The following is a 22,731-nucleotide window of genomic DNA, read 5'->3' as shown; positions in this document are numbered from 1 at the left end:
CAAATAAAGATTTATGATATGGTTTACAGAATTATATATAAGCAGTAAATTGAAAATATTCTAAATAAATAAATCAAAAGATTAAATATTATAAGCCTAGCCATTTGTTCATTCATTTACCACTTATTACATATCTCCTATGTTCCAGGTACAAGTAATACAAGGACAAAAAAGACATGGTCTTAAAGACATGATCCCTGCCTTATAATGTTATAATCTAATGCAGAGACAAAGAAATGTAAATACATTATGATTGTAATTGCCCTGGAAAAGTGTATGCACAGTACAGCAAAAATATCAACAAGGAAAGAGTATTCAATTTTACTTTGGTAAGATGAAAGTCAGGAAAATTTTTATAGGTTTGACCTTCAATCTAAGTTTTGAAATTCAAGTAGGTGTTTGGCAGATTAAAGATCACTAGCATTAGTGAAAAGGAGGAAGAAAGCAGTGGCGCTGGGAATACTCAGGCTGACATGTCACAAGACTGAGTTGAAGCAGTAGCTTTGGGGAGGGGAGGAGGAGCAGACATGGGTGAAGTGATGGTGGCTCCTTTCAGAACTTTATGATTTGAACAGAGGGGATGAGATGGGTACAACAAAGGAGCAAAGATGATTCCCAATATTCTGACTCTGGAACCAGGAAGGTAAGAAAGGGAATCTAAGAGAAAATAAAGCAGAGAGAAAGAATAATAACATGTGGACATGAAGAGTCAGAATTACCTGAGGAGCAACTAAGTGATAATAGCCAATAGAAAGAAAGTTGGATCTGAATTTTGTACTTGACAGTAATGGATATATGTGTTGTGGTGGTAATCACGGGAGAGGATGAGAGTGCAAATGTTGAAAAGAAGAGCCAGGACAGACTCCTGGGGGGCACTAACACACCAAGGGGTAGGGAGAGAAAGAGCAGCCCTCCAAAAAAATGTGACACAGGTAAGATTGCAAAGAAACCAGTGAGTTGGGTGAACCAGCTGTCATTGGTGCCATTTTCCAGAGCAAGTTGTATAGACCAATGGAGGCTGAAGTCTGAATAGAATGGTTTTAAAAGTGACTGAGAGGTTGACTCCCAAGAGAAGGAGAAAGGGCAGTAATTTAGAGTGAGACATACAATTACAAAATGATGTGTTTAATGTGGGAGAGACTTGTATATACTTTCAAATAGAGATTGAAGTGAGAGGAAAAGATTAAAATATAAGAGAAATGAGAGTAAATTATGAAATGATGTAGGCTTTTCTAAGCTTTTAATGAATGGTATATTTTGGGGGGACAAATAATTTAAGTAACACTTTAAAGAGTGTTTAATAAAACTATAAGATATGTGGCATAAGTGAAAAAGTGAAAGATATAAAATTGAATGTTTAGTATTGTGTCAACTTTGTAAAGCAAAATATTTGTTTTAAAAAAATTGAAGGAAAAAAAATAAAAAATAAAAAATAAAAAAAAAAATTGAAGGAAAATATATGAAAGGATAATGATGGTTGATTTTGAGGAATGCTATTTTTATCCTACACTTTTCCATTTTTCTTAAATTTTCCAAAATTAGCATGAACTAATTTTATAATAATTTCTTAAAGTTCTCAAAAAGAAAATTGAAAGGAAGGTGAAGGAAAGGAAAAAGAAGGAATGAAATAGAAAAGAGGGAGAGAAAAAGGAAGGGCTGGTGGAAGGGAAAATCCACCCACCAGAATGTGGGAATCACCAATTAAAATGCACACAGAGCACCCAGCTCAGGACCTAGATGACAGGAGATTATAGCATTTCAGAGATAAATTGTTTTCTAGTATTCTACATATAAAAAGTTTTATTTAATATTTGATCTCTATAAATGTAAAACGTGTGTGTGGGAGGTTTAATGACTAAACAAAAGACATTGCATCTTCACAAGTTGTGACACTTGCTACCTCATAAATGTTTATCTTTTCTCCAGGATGATGAAACACAGTGTGAATGAAAACTCTTCACTCTGGGAAAGAGGAATCATGACTTCTATTGTTAGAAAAGAAAAATGCGGACAGGGTGATATTTGCACACTGAGGATGTTATTAACCATAAACTTGATCTGAAATAAAAAGTGATATTCATGAATAAAACAGACTGAAAAAAACTCTCTTGAATTTATGCATTAGTTCTACTTGGAAACTTTTTAACCTGCTAATACATTCATACATTTGACATTTTACAAACCTAGAAAATTAGAAGTTATTGATCCAGCCATATCATTACATATTGATTAGTGTGTTCTATACCAGAGATTTCTTTCTGTTGTTATTTTTTTTCCAGATCCTTTGACAGAAACGTGGCTACACTGAGTAATCATTCCCCAGAAGGCTTCACTGTAGAGCCTATAAATAGAGAAAGCATCCCCAGTAAAATGCAGCCAAAACAAGGCTTCTTTGCATGTGGTCGAGCCAAGGGCAGCTCTGTTGCGCTACTGGGTTATAAAAATATATTTCATTTTTATTATTTAGCACTGCAGCACTATAGGAACTTGGGGCTACAATCAGCACCATTTAATTTTCCTTGAGAACATTTAAAATTGGAATAGGAAAATCACACTCAACTTAATATTTCAACAGTTACTTGTATTGTTTTCATTTTTCCTTTAGGAGAGAAAAAAAGAAAAGTTATATATTCAAATAATTGCAGCAATATCTTTAAAAGTGAAATCTCCAAACAAAGCTGTTTATTGTTCTGCTCAATGTTTCAGGTCTAAGCAGTTTTCTGATATACAGGAGAATTTTTTTCTATTAAGTACGGGACTTGAATATATTTTTCTAATCAGTTCTGCCAAGTATTAGGTCCTAGTGGGAAAAATACTGAAGGAACATACAAATGTTTATTGTGTAACTGCTACAGGTAGAGAAGAGCTGAGGTTTAAACTGAATTATTTAGAATATATTTAGTTTAGAGAACAAGCCTAGAGAACATTTGTTTACAACCAGAATACTATTTACATTTATCTTTTTTTAACATCTTTATTAGAGTATAACTGCTTTACAATGGTGTGTCAGTTTCTGCTTTATAACAAAGTGAATCAGTTATACATATACATATGTCCCCAAATCTCTTCCCTCTTGATTCTCCCTCCCTCCCACCCTCCCTATCCTACCCCTCTAGGTGGTCACAAAGCACCGAGCTGATCTCCCTGTGCTATGCAGCTGCTTCCCACTAGCTATCTATTTTACGTTTGGTAGTGTATATATGTCAATACTACTCTCTCACTTAGTCCCAGCTTACCCTTCCCCCTCCCTGTGTCCTCAAGTCCATTCTCTTTATCTGTGTCTTTATTCCTGTCTTGCCTCTAGGTTCCTCAGAACCACTTTTTTTTTTTTTTTAGATTCCATCTATATGTATTAGCATACGGTATTTGTTTTTCTCTTTCTGACTTACTTCACTCTGTATGACAGACTCTAGGTCCATCCACCTCACTACAAATAACTCAGTTTCGTTCCTTTCTATGGCTGAGTAATATTCCATTGTATATATGTGCCATCATCAAAAAATCTACAAACAATAAATTCTGGAGAGGGTATGGAGAAAAGGGAACCCTCCTGCACTGTTGGTGGGAATGTAAATTGATACAGCCACTATGGAGAACAGTATGGAGGTTCCTTAGAAAACTACAAATAGAACTACCATATGACCCAGCAATCCCACTACTGGGCATATACCCTGAGAAAACTATAATTCAAAAAGAGGCATGTACCAAAATGTTCACTACACCTCTATTTACAATAGCCAGGACATGGAAGCAACCTAAGTGTCCATCAACAGATGAATGGATAAAGAAGATGTGGCACATATATACATTTATCTTAACAGAAACAGACTCACAGACATAGAGAATAGACTTGCGGTTGCACGGGGGAGGGGAGGGGGAGGGAGGGAGTGGGAGTTTGGGATTGGCAGATGCAAATTATTATATATAGAATGGATAAATGAGGTCCTACTGTATAGCACAGGGAACTATATTTGATATCCTGTGATAAACCATAATAGAAAAGAATATGAAAAAGAATGTATATGTATATATGTGTGTGTGTGTGTGTGTGTGTGTGTGTGTGTGACTGAATCACTTTGCTGTACATCAGAAATTAACACATTGTAAATCAACTACATTTCAATAAAATAATTTTTTTAATTTTAAAAATAAAAGAAGTAAATTTATCTTACTACTTAAAGAAATCCTCCACAAAGAATGCTCTGACCTGTGGCATTTTAATAAACGTTATGGTAAAAAATTTTTTAGGAATTTTAATTCCATGGTGGAGGTGCTCCAGCTTTTTCAAATCGACTTTAAAAGACACAAGAAAATCCTCCTCTTGGGACCTGGACAAGATTTAAACTCACAATTGAGAGGTCCATAACCAAACGAATAATAAAATCTGTTGTTGAATCCAGGGCCCTATGTAATATAGCTTAATATAAAAAGTGGTTTCTCTGTGCAATCAATAAGGAGCATAAATCCTTTCCACTTGAGTGCCAGAAGTTTGCCCAAGTCCAAGAAGTGAAAAGAAATGTACTCTTAATAATTAGATTGGGCTTCCCTGGTGGTGCAGTGGTTGAGAGTCAGCCTGCCGATGCAGGGGACACAGGTTCGTGCCCTGGTCCGGGAAGATCCTACATGCCGTGGAGCGGCTGGGCCCGTGAGCCATGGCCACAGGGCCTACGCGTCCAGAGCCTGTGCTCTGCAACAGGAGAGGCCACAACAGTGAGAGGCCCGTGTACCGCAAAAAAATAATAATAAAAAATAAAAATTACATTGACTTTTATTCTTCAGGAGATAATATACTAAGTTTGTAATACAGAAAGAATTTTCTATTTGATTACTTGGAACAGGCACTGGAGGAAGAGAGACGAAAAAGCTAGTTTAAATAAACCGGCCAATAATTGTTTTTTCTTACTCATATAAGGCTCGTATTGTATTCAACTTATTTTTTCTTTGAGAGAATGGCTAAATAAAAAGAAAAAAAAAAGAGATCTTCCTGACATTAATTTTCTTAACAAACCAGAATCAGTCTTAAAGGTTTCTCTTTCAAGGAAATGTTTTCATTTACAGTCGACCCTTGAACAACACGGCTCTAAACTGCACAGGTCCACTTTCATACAATTATTTTTCATGAAGATGGGTTAATCAGCAGATGCGGATTCCATAGATAACGAGAACCAACTATGGGACTTGAGCATCATGGATTTTGGTGTCCAAGGCAGGTCCTAGAGCAGATCCCCTGCAGATACAACTGCATATATCTCTAATGATAGAATATCTAGCACGTTCCAGGTAATGGGAGAATCCCTTCTCACTCTGACTCCTGATAATATCTTCTGAAATTAGCTGGATTTGGCCTTAAACACCACGTCAATTCCTACCATTACATAGCACTTTTTTTGCATGATTTTCCCTTTCACCTCAACTTTTCAACCACAGCTATCAAGACTCAAACTGTGTTTTTCTTCCATGAAGTTTTTCTCGTTAACTCAAGGGAACATTCAGTCTCATTTCTGACCCCCTCCAACAATTTTCCTTTGTACCATACACATTGGGCAATATTCCGTTCTATCTTATATTCTTTTCTAATTAAAACACGTGAAAACTTTGTCTTCCTGTAAGATAATCAGTTTTTTAAAGGCAAAGTACCTCATATATGTATTTTACAGGTGCATAATGTTTTGATGCTGCCTTTTGTGAACTGAAGCAATAAAAAACAAATGATTACAATTTATTTTAAAATAAAATTTGCCAGGCTTCCCTGGTGGCGCAGTGGTTGAGAGTCTGCCTGCTGATGCAGGGGACACGGGTTCGTGCCCCGGTCTGGGAAGATCCCACATGCTGCAGAACGGCTAGGCCCATGAGCCATGGCTGCTGAGCCTGCACGCCTGGAGCCTGTGCTCCGCAACGGGGGAGGCCACAACAGTGAGAGGCCCACGTACCACCAAAAAAAAAAAAAAAAAAAAAAAAAAAATTTGCCTTATATTCATTTTAAAGGAAACACATCCTCATTGTAAGAGATTCAGGATTTTGTAATCTCACAGCACTGAGGGTACTACATTTTTAAAAAAATTAAGTGTTTATCTTTCCAAACTGTTTCCTATATATATTTTTATATGACAATATTATACTTGCTTCCTTGTAAATATTTTTCACTCAGTAATAGATAATGGACAAGAACACAGATGCATGTTATAGTGCTCCATTGGGTACATATGTTATTTAATTAGTCCCTCCCTGGTGGATATGTAGGTTGTTTCCTCTTATTAATGCAGGTCTCTTCTTATTTAAAGGAAGAAGTTCCTGTGAAAATTTTTATGCATATGTCCACTTATTTTCTTAAGATAATCTCCTAAAAGTAAGCACTAAATATAATAAAGTGTGTAGATTTCTCAACACAGTACTTGGTGCATAGTAAGACTCAGTAAAGTTTAGCTGGAGTCATATTGCTAAAATTGCTGGATCCAAGCAATGGTATATTTTACTAATTGTTTTAAATGATCACCTATAAAAACTGAACCAATTCATATACACCATCGGTGTACAAAAAGAGCCTGTGTCCTCATAACTCTGCCCATTTTTTTAATACTTCATAATTTTGGTAAATATTACTACTGCTCACCAATATTTCCAGTTCTCCTCTCCTTCCAGGTACTGGGGAGGATTATACCTTTCCACCCTCTTGAAGTTAGCTGGAGCCAGATGACTTGTTTTGGCCAATAAATGTGAGTGGAAATGACTTCTGTCAGTTCTAGATAAAAGCATTCAAGAACTGGTACAAAACTCTGCCTGCTCTCTCTTCTCCCTGCCACATCGTCTAAGGAGGTCAAATCTTCAAGATGGTGTTTCTACAAGATGGTGGGTTCCCTGAGTTGTAGCCTAGAGAACAGATGCCCCAAAGAATCTTCCAGACCCATAGAGGACTGCATCCTAAGTGAAAAATCATGTTATAACAAGCCTGTAAAATTCAGGAGTTGTCTGTTATCTCAGCAAACCTAACTTACCCAAACTGACAGAACTGTCTAGAAGGTGAAAAATTCTTACCATCTGATTCCTTTAGTTACTAATAATCTTATACATCCTATCATATTATTTTTAAATTGGGGGGTGGGAGGGAACTGCCTATTTATATTTTCTAGAAAAGTGTTTGGATTTTTAACCATTAATCTTTTAGCAACTCTATATTAACCCATCCCCTGCCTCATCCCAGACACTCAGAAATTCTGTGACACTTGAGAAGAGATGAAGTATCAGGGATCTCTGAGATGTCTGACTTTGCTCAAAAATCAAAGCACAAATACTGCATCTTTATCTCGAGATACCTATTAGGATGGGACTTAAGTATATATGCATCAAAGTATCTTGCTCCTCTCTTGCATATTCTCCATAGCATCTAGCACATTGTTTGTTATCTAATAGGTACTCAATAGTAATTTAAAAGGGATTTTCATAAGCTGAAAAACAAGAGAGACCTTGAAGAGGTTTAAGTTCAATTACCTTATTTCACAAGTGAGGACACTGAGATGCCAATGGAGGAGATAGCATGGCTCCCGTAGGAGATGGAGCCATCATGAATCTCCCACATCACTTTAAAGGAGGTGCTCCAGATCTGATCTCTAGTGTTAGTACAAACAAGTACATAACGATCTCAAAATGCTGTATTCAATTGTTAGACTATCCTTGAATACTTAAAAACAACTATATAGCTTACTGATTTTGGAAAGGAAAGGTAGAATAAAGAACTCAAACTTACTTTGTTCTCTAGCCAGCTAGCCTTCTGTGTGTTTTCAGAAGTATTAGGCAGACTACCCTGAATCATCTTATTTCAGAAAAAGTGATTAATCACAAACAGCAAGAGTTAAGCCAATTACAAGTATTTCCCCCAAGGTGATGGGCGTTACCATACCTACCAATAAAATCCACCAGCTTCAGGTGCATTTTATAAGCCCAGTTCTCATCTAGGTGTGACAGACTGAATCTTTGAACATCATCATTAAAATCAGTGGAAGTTCTAACAGAGTCGGAAGTGTGGAATTGGGTGCAACAGCTCTGAAACTGCTGATGTTCATTTAAGCTCACTGTTCATTTTTCAAGCAAAAAGATTTATCCCATCTGACAGCAATCCAAAGAATCTCTCCAGTCCAGACTATTCGGCCCTGAGCTGAAAATTACAAAAACGCCAGTAACTGCATGTTAAATTATATATTCCTGCACTTGTCTGTGCCCTCTTTATGTTAGAGTCACTAGTCTTAACCTGGTTAGGAATAGGGATTCATTACCAAGAACTAACCCCGCGGTGAGGGGGAAGATGGTGGAAGAGTAAAACACGGAGATCATCTTCCTCCCCACAGATACATCAGAAATATATCTACACGTGGAACAACTCCTACAGAACACCTACTGAACGCTGGCACAAGACCTCAGACCTCCCCAAAGGCAAGAAACTACCCCACGTACCTGGGTAGGGCAAAAGAAAAAAGAATAAACAGAGACAAAAGGATAGGGACGGGTCCTGCACCAGTGGGAGGGAGCCGTGAAGGAGGAAATGTTTCCACACACTAGGAACCCCCTTCGCAGGCGGAGACTGCAGGTGGCAGAGGGGCAAGGCTTTGGAGTAGCGGAGGACAGCACAGCAACAGGGAAGCGGAGGGCAAAGCGGAGAGATTCCCGCACAGAGGATTGGTGCCGACTGGCACTCACCAGCCCGAGAGGCTTTTCTGCTCACCTGCCAGGACGAGTTGGGGCTGGGAGCTGAGGCTCGAGCTTCAGTCGGAGCGCAGGGAGAGGACAGGGATTGGCGGCGTGAACACAGCCTGCAGGGGTTAGTGCGCCACGGCTAGCCGAGAGGGAGTCCAGGAAAATGTCCGGAGCTGCCGAAGAGGCAAGAGACGTTTTCTTACCTCTGTTTTCTGGTGCTCGAGGAGAGGGGATTAAGAGCGCCACTTAAAGGAGCTCCAGAGACGAGTGCGAGCCACGGCTAATAGCGCGGACCGCAGAGACAGGCATGAGACGCTAAGACTGCTGCTGCCGCCACCAAGAAGCCTGTGTGTGAGCACAGGTCACTATCCACACCTCCCCTCCCGGGAGCCTGTGCAGCCCGCCACTGCAAGGGTCCCGTGATCCAGGGACAACTTCCCCGGAAGAACCCATGGCGCGCCTCGGGCTGGTGCAACGTCACGCCAGCCTCTGCCGCCACAGACTCGCCCCGCATCGTGCCCCTCCCTCCCCCCGGCCTGAGTGAGCCAGAGCCCCCGAATCAGCTGCTCCTTTAACCCCGTCCTGTCTGAGCGAAGAACAGACGCCCTCCGGCAACCTACATGCAGAGGCGGGGCCAAATCCAAAGCTAAAACCCGGGAGCTGTGCGAACAAAGAAGAGAAAGGGAAATCTCTCCCAGCAGCCTCAGGAGCAGCAGATTAAATCTCCACAATCAACTTGATGTACCCTGCATCTGTGGAATACCTGAATAGACAACAAATCATCCCTAACTGAGGAGGTGGACTTTGGGAGCAAGATATATTATTTTTTCCCCTTTTCCTCTTTTTGTGAGTGTGTATGTGTATGCTTCTGTGTAAGATTTTGTCTGTATAGCTTTGTTTTCACCATTTGTCCTAGGGTTCAGACTGTCCGTTTTTGTTTGTTTGATTTTTGGTTGTTTTTTTTTTCTTTACGTTAAAAAATTTTTTTCTTAATAATTATTTTTTATTTTAATAACTTTATTTTATTTTACTTTATTTTATTTTATCCTCTTTCTTTCTTTCTTTCTTTCTACTTTTTCTACCTTTTATTCTGAGCTGTGTGGATGAAAGGCTCTTGGTGCTGCAGCCAGGAGGCAGTGCTGTGCCTCTGAGGTGGGAGAGCCAACTTCAGGACACTAGTCCACAAGAGATCTCCCAGCTACACGCAATATCAGATGGTGAAAATCTCCCAGAGATCTCCATCTCAACAACAAGACCCAGCTTCACTCAATGACCAGCAAGCTACAGTGCTGGACACCCGATGGCAAACAACTAACAAGACAGGAACACAACGCCACCCATTAGCAGAGAGGCTGCCTAAAATCATGATAAGGCCACAGACACCCCAAAACACACCACCAGATGCGAACCTGCCCACAAGAAAGACAAGATCCAGCCTCATCCAACAGAACAGAGGCACTAGTCCCCTCCACCAGGAAGCCTACACAACCAACTGAACCAACTTTAGCCACTGGGGAAAGACACCAAAAACAACAGGAACTACGAACCTGCAGACTGCAAAAAGGAGACCCCAAACACAGTAAGATAAGCAAAATGAGAAGAAACAAAAACACACAGCAGATGAAGGAGCAAAATACACACCCATCAGACCTAACAAATGAAGAGGAAATAGGCAGTCTACCTGAAAAAGAATTCAGAATAATGATAGTAAAGATGATCCAAAATCTTGGAAATAGAATAGAGAAAATGCAAGAAACATTTAACAAGGACCTAGAAGAACTAAAGAGGAAAAAAGCAACAATGAACAACAAAATAAATGAAATTAAAAATACTCTAGAAGGGATCAATAGCAGAATAACTGAGGCAGAAGAACGGATTAGTGACCTCAAAGATAAAATAGTGGAAATAACTACTGCAGAGCAGAATAAAGAAAAAAGAATGAAAAGAACTGAGGACAGTCTCAGAGACCTCTGGGACAATATTAAACACACCAACATTCGAATTATATGGGTCCCAGAAGAAGAAGAGAAAAAGAAAGGGACTGAGAAAATATTTGAAGAGATTATAGTTGAAAACTTCCCTAATATGGGAAAGGAAATAGTTAATCAAGTCCAGAAGGCACAGAGAGTTCCATACAGGATAAATCCAAGGAGGAACATGCCAAGACACATATTAATCAAACTATCAAAAATTAAATACAAATTAAAGATATTAAAAGCAGCAAGGGAAAAACAACAAATAACACACAAGGGAATCCCCATAAGGTTAACAGCTGGTCTTTCAGCAGAAACTCTGCAAGCCAGAAAGGACTGACAGGACATATTTAAAGAGATGAAAGAGAAAAACCTACAACAAAAATATCTACTCAACAAGGATCTCATTCAGATTTGATGGAGAAATTAAAACCTTCACAGATAAGCAAAAGCTGAGAGAGTTCAGCACCACCAAACCAGCTTTACAACAAATGCTAAAGGAACTTCTCTAGGCAAGAAACACAAGAGAAGGAAAAGACATACAATAACAAACACAAAAGAATTAAGAAAATGGGAATAGGAACATACATATCGATAATTACCTTAAATGTAAATGGATGAAATGCTCCTGCCAAAAGACACAGACTGGCTGAATGGATACAAAAACAAGACCCATATATATGCTGTCTACAAGAGACCCACTTCAGACCTAGAGACACATACAGACTGAAAGTGAGGGGATGGAAAAAGATATTCCATGCAAATGCAAACCAAAAGAAAGTTGCAGTAACAATTCTCATATCAGACAAAATAGACTTTAAAATAAAGACTATTACAAGAGACAAAGAAGTACACTACATAATGATCAAGGGATCGATCCAAGAAGAAGATATAACAATTGTAAATATTTATGCACCCAACATAGGAGCACCTCAATACATAAGGCAAATACAGCCATAAAAGGGGAAATGGACAGTAACACAATCATAGTAGGGGACTTTAACACCCCACTTTCACCAATGGACAGATCATCCAAAATGAAAATAATAAGGAAACACAAGCTTTACATTATACATTAAACAAGATGGACTTAATTGATATTTATAGGACATTCCATCCAAAAACAACAGAATACACATTTTTCTCAAGTGCTCATGGAACATTCTCCAGGATAGATCATATCTTGGGTCACAAATCAAGCCTTGGTAAATTTAAGAAAACTGAAATTGTATCAAGTATCTCTTCCGACCACAATGCTATGAGACTAGACATCAATTACAGGAAAAGATCTGTAAAATATACAAACACATGGAGGCTAAACAATACACTATTTAATAACGAAGTGATCACTGAAGAAATCAAAGAGGAAATCAAAAAATACTTAGAAACAAATGAAAATGGAGACACGACGACCCAAAACCTATGGGATGAAGCAAAAGCAGTATTAAGAGGGAAGTTTATAGCAATACAATCCTACCTTAAGAAACAGGAAACATCTCAAATAAACAACCTAACTTTGCACCTAAAGCAATTAGAGAAACAAGAACAAAAAAAACCCAGAGTTAGCACAAGGAAAGAAAGCATAAAGATCAGATCAGAAATAAAGGAAAAAGAAATGAAGGAAAGAATAGCAAAGATCAATAAAACTAAAAGCTGGTTCTTTGAGAAGATAAACAAAATTGGTAAACCATTAGCCAGACTCATCAAGAAAAAAGGGAGAAGACTCAAATCAATGGAATTAGAAATGAAAAGGGAGAAGTAACAACTGACACTGCAGAAATACAAAAGATCATGAGAGATTACTACCAGCAACGCTATGCCAATAAAATGGACAACCTGGAAGAAATGGACAAATTCTTAGAACTACACAACCTGCCAAGACTGAATCAGGAAGAAATAGAAAATATGAACACACCAATCACAAGCACTGAAATTGAAACTGTGATTAAAAATCTTTCAACAAACAAACGCCCAGGACCAGACGGCTTCACAGGCGAATTCTATCAAATATTTAGAGAATAGCTAATACCTATCCTTCTCAAACTCTTCCAAAATATAACAGAGGGGGGAACACTCCCAAACTCATTCTAGGAGGCCACCATCACCCTGATACCAAAACCAGACAAGGATGTCACAAAGAAAGAAATCTACAGGCCAATATCACTGAGAAACATAGATGCAAAAATCCTCAACAAAATAGTAGCAAACAGAATCCAACAGCACATTAAAAGGATCATACACCATGATCAAGTGGGGTTTATTCCAGGAATGCAAGGATTCTTCAATATATGCATATCAATCAACATGATACACCATATTAACAAATTGAAGGGGAAAAAACCATATGATACTCTCAATAGATGCAGAGAAATCTTTCAACAAAATTCAACACCCATTTATGATAAAAACCCTGCAGAAAGTAGGTATAGACGGAACTTTCCTCAACATAATAAAGGCCATATATGACAAAACCACAGCCAACATTGTCCTGAATGGTGAAAAACTGAAACTATTTCCAGTAAGATGAGGAACAAGACAAGGTTGCCCACTCTCACCACGCTTATTCAACATAGTTTTGGAAGTTTTAGCCACAACAATCAGAGAAGAAAAGGAAATAAAAGGAATACAAATCGGAAAAGAAGAAGTAAAGCTGTCACTGTTTGCAGATGACATGATATTATACATAGAGAATTCTAAAGATTCTACCAGAAAATTACTAGAGCTAATCAATGAATTTGGTTAAGTAGCAAGATACAAAATTAATGCACAGAAATCTCTGGCATTCCTATATACTAATGATGAAAAATCTGAAAGTGAAATCAAGAAAACACTCCCATTTACCATTGCAACAAAAAGAATAAGATATCTAGGAATAAACCTACCTAAGGAGACAAAAGACCTGTATGCAGAAAACTATAAGAAACTGATGAAAGAAATTAAAGATGACACAAATAGATGGAGAGATATACCATGTCCTTGGACTGGAAGAATCAACATTGTGAAAATGACTCTACTACCCAAAGCAATCTACAGATTCAATGCAATCCCTATCAAACTACCACTGGCATTTTTCACAGAACTAGAACAAAAAATTTCACAATTTGTATGGAAACACAAAAGACCCTGAAGAGCCAAAGCAGTCTTGAGAACGAAAAACGGAGCTGGAGGACTCAGGTTCCCTGACTTCAGACTATACTACAAATCTACAGTAATCAAGACAGTATGATACTGGCACAGAAACAGAAATATAGATCAACGGAACAGGATAGAAAGCCCAGAGATAAACCCACACACATATGGTCACCTTATCTTTGATAAATCAGGCAGGAATGTACAGTGGAGAAAGGACAGCCTCTTCAATAACTGGTGCTGGGTAAACTTGACAGGTACAAATAAAAGTATGAGATTAGAGCACCCCCTAACACCATACAGAAAAATAAGCTCAAAATGGATTAAAGACCTAAAGGTAAGGCCAGACACTATCTAAGTCTTAGAGGAAAACATAGGCAGAACATTCTATGACACAAATCACAACAATATCCTTTTGGACCCACCTCCTAGAGAAATGGAAATAAAAACAAAAATAAACAAATGGGGCCTAATGAAACTTCAAAGATTTTGCACAGCAAAGGAAACCATAAACAAGACCAAAAGACAACCCTCAGAAGGGAGAGAATATTTGCAAATGAAGCAACTGACAGAGGATTAATCTCCAAAATTTACAAGCAGCTCATGCAGGTCAATAGCAAAAAAACAAACAACCCAATCCAAAAATGGGCAGAAGACCTAAATAGACATTTCTCCAAAGAAGATATACAGACTGCCAACAAACACATGAAAGGATGCTCAACATCTTTACTCATTAGAGAAATGCAAATCAAAACTACAATGAGATATCATCTCACACTGGTCAGAATGGCCATCATCAAAAAATCTAGAAACAATAAATGCTGGAGAGGGTGTGGAGAAAAGGGAACACTCTTTTTTTTTTCTTTTTTCTCTCTCCCTCTCACCCTCCTTATCCCACCCCTCTAGGTGTTCACAAAGCACCGAGCTGATAAAGGGAACACTCTTGCACTGCTGGTGGGAATGTGAATTCGTACAGCCACTATGGAGAACAGTATGGAGTTTCCTTAAAAAGCTACAAATAGAACTACCATATGACCCAGCAATCCCACTAGTGGGCATATACCCTGAGAAAACCATAATTCAAAAAGAGTCATGTACCAAAATGTTCATTGCAGCTCTATTTACAATAGCCAGGAGATGGAAGCAACCTAAGTGTCCATCATCGGATGAATGGATAAAGAAGATGTGGCACATATATACAGTGGAATGTTACTCAGCCATAAAGAGAAACGAAATTGAGTTATTTGTAGTGAGGTGAATGAACCTAGAGTCTGTCATACAGAGTGAAGTAAGTCAAAAAGAGAAAGACAAATACCGTATGCTAACACATATATATGGAATCTAAGAGAAAAAAAAAAAGTCATGAAGAACCTAGTTGTAAGAAGGGAATAAAGACACAGACCTACTTGAGAATGGACTTGAGGATATGGGGAGGGGGAAGGGTAAGCTGTGACAAAATGAGAGAGTGGCATGGACATATATACACTACCAAACGTAAAATAGATAGCTAGTGGGAAGCAGCCGCATAGCACAGGGAGATCAGCTCTATGCTTTGTGACCACCTGGAGGGGTGGGATAGGGAGGGTGGGAGCGAGGGAGATGCAAGAAGGAAGAGATATGGGAACATGTGTATGTGCATAACTGATTCACTTTGTTATAAAGCAGAAACTGACACACCATTGTAAAGCATTTGTACTCCAATAAAGATGTAAAAAAAAAAAAAGGACTAACCCCAATATGCCCTGAATTCAGGACCCCTGCAGAAGGAGAAAGCACCTCCTACTTACAGACAGAACAGACACCCACATGGATTCAGTTGTTCTTGAACTGCTTCAGTGGCTAACAAATATAATACACTCAGATAGAATATTACAAGTCACTAGTAGTTCTGTTCCTATATATTCAGGGATCACCTTGCAGGGCTAGGTTAACCAAGAGGCAGACAGAGCATGTCCTTGGGACCCAGAGAGACATAGAGAGAGGAGAACACCTAGGAAGAATTTAAGTTTTGTACCATTTCAAAAAAAATTTATTTTAACGTTTAGGATTTTTTAATTGCAAATAGTATGGGGAAATAACATAATGATTTCAGAGTTTGTTTCTTTAATGATCAGTTATGAAGGAACAGTTTTGTTGGGTTTTTTCCCCCAAATCTGTCATGGACTGACATAACTGTAAATTTAAATAAAAATTAATTACTCGAAAAATAATTAAAAATAGATATATGTAAAATACAAGCCCAAACTTTTTTCATTATTAGATCCAAGTTACATAAAATTGCTCAAACGGCTCTAAAGCTCTCCAAACACTCACTCTCACTGCACACCAGAGCTGGTCTGCAGACCCCACTTGGAGTAGGGCAACTCTAAAGAGCTTAATTGAGCTCTGGTCCAGAATAATTACAGCAGTGAATTGGTTCAGTGTTGTTTTTTTTAATATTTTATTAGCCTGATTTTGCTACTGGTAGGACTCAAATCCTAAATCACTAATTTTAGGCCTATTTTTCCCAGAATGCACTCAGCAAAGTAGATTTGTTAACCATACTTGATGCTTCATTTATCTGGTATTTCTCTCCTTCATTCAATATTTACTGAACACATCTCTGTGCCAGGCACTGCTGGGTACATAACAGTAAATGGCACGGCCACTACCCTCATAGAGCACTTCATCTAGTCAAGTCAACAGATGGTTACTAGCTGCTTTTTACTTCTTTTTGCCAGGAACTTTGAAACTTAACCTGCACACATTGCAATTAGGTCATCACTAGCTGGTGCTTTGTTAACCTGGTGTCTGGGTGTCTGGGAGCCTTACTTCACCTTATTCAAATTCTTCCAACTTACTTCACCTTATTCAAATTCCTCCAACCGAATTCCCCCTCCAGTCGCCCCAACTGTTAATTACTACTCCTCCTTGAGGTATCTACCCAAAAAGCTCCTAGACACAATTAAATCATAAATATTAGTGATTCAGGCTGACTTTTAGGGGAGGGACCAGACATCTGCCAACTCCACAGCCATTGCTGACCCTGTTAGAATCACTTCTTTGAAGCTTACTCAAATACCCTTTTATGTAATTGGAGTTTCTCATTCTCTTTTTATCCATAAGGGGCTAAGATTTAACAAGAACCTTAATTAAATTTGTTATATTCTAAGGGGAAAAAAGGCCCAACATTTCTTATAGAATTAAGTGTAATTTGAGGCATTATACAGATCATGTGCTTACAAACCCCATTTTCCTTATCAGTTTTACGATGAATCAGTCAAATTTAACAAATAACATTTTTCTGGAAAAAAAAAGAAGTAACATCTTTCTAGATCAAAGTTACATCTCCAAAACTCTAGGAATTGAACCCTAAAAACGTAGGTTTACAAAAAATACTTCTAAACACACTATCATTTTAAAGTTTGTTTTTGCTACAAAACTAAATAAAACACTAGTAACAGTCTCTAGTTTAAGTCCAATATATTGTCTAAAGTCTAAAATGTAAGCACTAGCACATGACTTTTTATACCTAATTAACTCAAAAAGAAAATATGAGGGAAAAAGTTAAACTGCCTTCCCACATAACCACATTATTGTTCCAAATAATTTCATGTCTACCATAAATTTACCTTCAATATAGATCATTGCTGTATTTTCTTTTTATTTTAAACTTTTAAATTAAGGCAGTTATAACCTCCATTGAAATAGATACCCTGGCTTCTTTTACCTCATGGATAAACCCAACCATAAATAATCATTCCTATATTGACTGAAAATGCATTATTCCTAGAAATGCTAATGACCTCATTAATGTCCCATTCATGCTTCGCCTTACTTCACTTAATTTAAGGCAAGCCCACAAATATTTTTTTCTATTGAAGTTGCATAAACATAGCATATATTTCTTCAAGTTTAATCACAAGTAAGTCTAATGAGATGCATGGGACTTTTAAGAAATGAAATGTGATACCCAAATAAAAGTTGCTACTCTTTACAAGTCCAATAAGTCAGCCAAACTTTTAAAGTGAATCATAAGCAGAAATAAAGTTAAAGCTTTACAGGCATAGAGATTTGGAATTTCAAAGTGTCCACTACAAAAGGCCTAGGGAAAAATTTTTCAACTTGCATAGGGAAAACAGAATTTTCTATTTTTAATTATTTTTTTGTTCACATGGACACCTATGATTATATCTCTTTCACATATCAAAAAACAAAATATTCCTTTGTATTCCACACTGCCACAAACTACACCTGGCAAAATACACCCCCTCTCAGATTATTTTCATTTTAAATTAAAAAATTTAATATAGATGAGGTCACAATGTTCTCTTTTTTATATTCTCTTTCTGGTATTGTATTTCCATTTTTAATTTTCCTGCTATCTATGGGCTACAACCATCCTGAATACTTCCTACTCCTTCTCCAGATCTGATTAATCCACATCATCTTTTTATTTATTGGTTTTTATTAATTACGCTTCCCCCAGAATCTTCTGTTGAGAAAAACTTGACTTAGCTCAGGTCAGAATTAAATTTCTAGATTTAGTGTCACTTCTCCTGTATCAAAACTGTATATAAAAACTACGGATGATATGTATTGGTTATCAAGTGTATGTATCAAAAAAAGTGTTTTGCATTAGGGATCTGTTTCTAAGAGAAAATAATATTATACGTAATAGTTATGATTGCTTGGTTGTGACAGATATTTTCTAAAACAGTTTTATTGTTTGGGCGAACCCTTTCTTGTGTCTGATAAGACAGAGATGTTTTGTCTCTATTATCACCTGTGTTGTAGTATTCTCTTCCCGTGTCTCCTTGTGTCTGCCCATGTGCTAGCAGACATCCTTTTTATTGTACACCTTGTCATAAAATTTAGGAAGAGAGAAACACATATAAACATTTCTTATGGAAACACGAGGTTTGCTCTTATAATTAACTTAGAGCAGATAATCCCAAATGTTTTAATTCATTAGCATCATGGGATGCTTAGCCACTTGCATTAAACCATCGTCTCTCAAGTGGGGAGCTCTCATTGTGCCAAGGCACTAGAGGGTTACAGAAGTTCTAGGCTATTCATTTTTCCTCCCCTCACTGAAAAAAAATACACCTAGTTAGTTTGTGTCTCATAAGTTAACAGTCATCAGAGATGGCCCCTGGCATTGAAATAGCACTGTTCTCTTCCACTGGCACTCAAGGTGTCCACAGGCACATTTCCAGCTTTGAAAAATAAAGAAATAAATTTAACACTCCTCCAGAATCCAACGTATATTTTGAAAACAGTCACATTTTGTATATTTTGTTTATGAACTCAAGGAAACAACACATACAAATGCATTCCTTTATCCACTATAAAGAAATAAATATCCCTATCTGAATATTTAGTATCGTAAAGCCAAACTATCAGCATTACCAGCAATCCAAGCTCTTTTCCTTATTGGATTATTATCTGTTGCAAAAGTATGCTTTATTATGATTTTCATATTTAGGAGATGCTTCCTTCACAGTTTCAAGGAAAAAAAATTTATCACATTTTCTCCTGTTCTTAATTTTAGATATAAAAATGCAAATTCTTCAGAGAAGTAAAATGCATTGCTGTGGAATATTGCAGTCTGCCCAACCAGCCCCAACCCCATGTCTCTGGCCTTGTTTTGGGGGTCTCTGTCTCTACCACAGTTCACAGGGCACTTTCCACAGCTACCCTTCTACTTCCTTGAAGGTGCACATCAGTGCATCAGCTGTACAATCCATCTGGACCCACGAAAGTCTTCTTATTCCTTAGAGCAAGAATTATATAGAAATATATTCAGGAGCCTAGAATTACTTTCTAGGCTTCACCAGTGAAATCACAGACTGAGAAAATACCAATTTTCCTCGGGCAAAATCCTAATCCTCTTCTTGAGGAAATCCTATTCATTTTTATATCAATCTTTAAATTGTCAACTCTAAAATTGACCGCAGTCATGTCCAAATATGCAACCCAGAAGGTGTTCAGATGTGAAAATTAGCCAGGATGCAATAAACAATTAAGAAGCAAATAAAACTACAAATAAAAATAGAAAATTAAGCCAAATAATTATTTAATTAGCTATATACTTTCTGGTGTCATTGGTATTCACTATTACTTCATGAATATCTGGAATATTAAAGGTTATAATGTACATGAAAGCATTTTATAAATTGTAAAAGCATCATTTGGAGCTTTGTAAGTGCCTGGCACTTACTTGAACTAGTAAATTTGTGGTATAAAAAAGAAGGAAAAAATAAAACTAATAGATTCTTTTTATCTTTTATATATAAAAATCAGAAACAATAATAAAGTGTCTACTAGTCATTACAGAGCTTCACTTTCAAGTTAGTCCCCACTTTGTTTAAACACAAAGATATGAATGTCAGGAGTGTCATTTGTCAATCCTACTTTGAGAAATATGAGGAAATTCAGCCCAGCCTTAGAAGCCAGCCTAAGATTTCACAGTTATATCATAGAGCCAATATAACTTTTTACATAGTGGGGGCTTATTTCAGGGGAAAAAAGGTCAAAGTTATTGATTGGGTGGGGAAAAACAGCCACCAAAATTCAACTGTCATGCAGATGGGAAATAATTTTACTTATAGCAATACACCCAAGCAACAACTTTGTTCCAGAGAGTATTTGCATATTTTTAGACACTGCAAAGATATTGGTCACAGGATTTTCCCTTCTTAGCAGTATTCATTATTATTGTATATACCTCAAAAATACAGAAACATATTCTGCTTGTAAAGAAAGTACAAGTTTTCAAGGTAGGTCTTAAATGACACAATAGACCAGATAGATTTAATAGATATTTATAGGATATTCCATCTGAACAGCAGACTACACTTTCTTCTCAAGTGCACACGGAATATTCTGCAGGACAGATCACATCTTGGGTCACATATCAAGCCTGTGTAAACTTAGGAAAATTGAAATTGTATAAAGCATCTTTTCCGACCACAATGCTATGAGATCAGAAATCAACTACAGGAAAAAAATGTAAAAAACACAAACACATGGAGGCTAAACAGAACATTACAAAATAACAAAGAGATCAGTAAGAAATCAAAGAGGAAATCAAAAAATACCTAGAAACAAATGATAAAGAAAACATGACAATGCAAAACCTATGGGATGCAACAAAAGCAGTTCTAAGAGGGAAGTTTATAGCAATAAAAGCCTACCTCAAGAAATAAGAAAAATTTTAAATCAACATTCTAACCTTATACCTAAAGGAACTAGAGAAAGAAGAACAAACCAAATCCAAAGTTAGTAGACGGAAAGAAATCATAAAGATCAGAGCAGAAATAAATGAAATAGAAACAAAGAAAACAATAGCAAAGATCAATAAAACTAAAAGCTGGTTCTTTGATAAACCTTTAGTCACACTCAACAAGAAAAAGAGGGAGAGGACTCAAATCAATAAAACTAGAAATGAAAAAGGAGAAGTTACAACAGACACTGCAGAAATACAAAGCATCATAAGAGACTACTAAAAGCAACTCTATGCCAATAAAATGGACAACCTGGAAGAAATGGACAAATTCCTAGAAAGGTACAACCTTCCAAGACTGAGCCAGGAAGTAATAGAAAATATGAACAGACAAATCACAAGTAATGAAATTGAAACTGTGATTAAAAATCTTCCAACAACAACAAAAAAAAATCCAGGACCGGATGGCTTCACAGGTGAATTCTATAAAACATTTAGAGAAGAGCTAAAATCCATCCTTCTCAAACTCATCCAAAAACCTGCAGAGGAAATAACACTCCCAAACTAATTCTACTAGGCCACCATCACCCTGACACCAAAACCAGACAAAGATACTACAAAAAGAGAAAATTACAGACCAATATCACTGATGAATAGACAGGCAAAATTCCTCAACAAAATACTAGCAAACCGAATCCAACAACACATTAAAAGGATCATACACCATGATCAAGTAAGATTTATCCCAGGGATGTAAGGATTCTTCAATATATGCAAGTCAATCAATGTGATACACCATATTAACAAACTGAAGAACAAAACCCATATGATCATTTCAACAGATGCAGAAAAAGCTTTTGACAACATTCAACACTGATTTATGATAAAAAAAAACTCTCCAAAATGGGCATAGAGGGAACCTACCTCAACATAACAAAGGCCACATATGACAAACCCACAGCCAACATCATTCTCAATGGTGAAAAACTGAAAATGTTTCCTCTACGATCAGGAACAAGACAAGGGTGCCTACTCTCACCACTATTACTCAACATAGTTTTGGAAGTCCTAGCCACTTCAATCAGAGAAGAAAAAGAAATAAAAAGAATACAAATTGGAAAAGAAGAAGTAAAGCTGTCACTGTTTGCAGATGACATGATACATAGGTAATCCTAAAGATGCCCCCAGAAAAGTATTAGAGCTAATCAATGAATTTGGTAAAGTTGCAGGATACAAAATTAATGCACAGCAATCTCTGGCATTCCTATACACTAACAAAGAAAGATCAGAAGGAGAAATTAAGGAAACAATCCCATTCACCATTGCAACAAAAAGAATTAAAAGTTAGGAATAAACCTACCTAAGGAGGTAAAAGACCTGTACTCAGAAAACTATAAGACACTGATGAAAGAAATCAAAGACGACACAAACAGATGGAGAGATATACCATGTTTGTGGACTGGAAGAATCAATATTGTGAAAATGACTATACTACCCAAAGCAATCTACAGATTCAATGCAACCCCTATCAAATTGCCAATGGCATTTTTTACAGAACTAGAACAAAAAATCTTAAAATTTGTATGGAGACAAAAAAGATCCCGAATGGCCAAAGCAATCTCAAGGGAAAAACACAGAGCTGGAGGAATCAGACTCCCTGGCTTCAGACTATACTACAAAGCTACAGTAATCAAGACAATATAGTACTGGCACAAAACCAGGAATATAGATCAATGG

Source organism: Mesoplodon bidens, assembly GCF_964165515.1.
Source record: "Mesoplodon bidens genome assembly, chromosome: 5".
NCBI classification, from domain to species: Eukaryota; Metazoa; Chordata; class Mammalia; order Artiodactyla; family Ziphiidae; genus Mesoplodon; species Mesoplodon bidens.
This window is presented reverse-complemented; position numbering follows the sequence as displayed.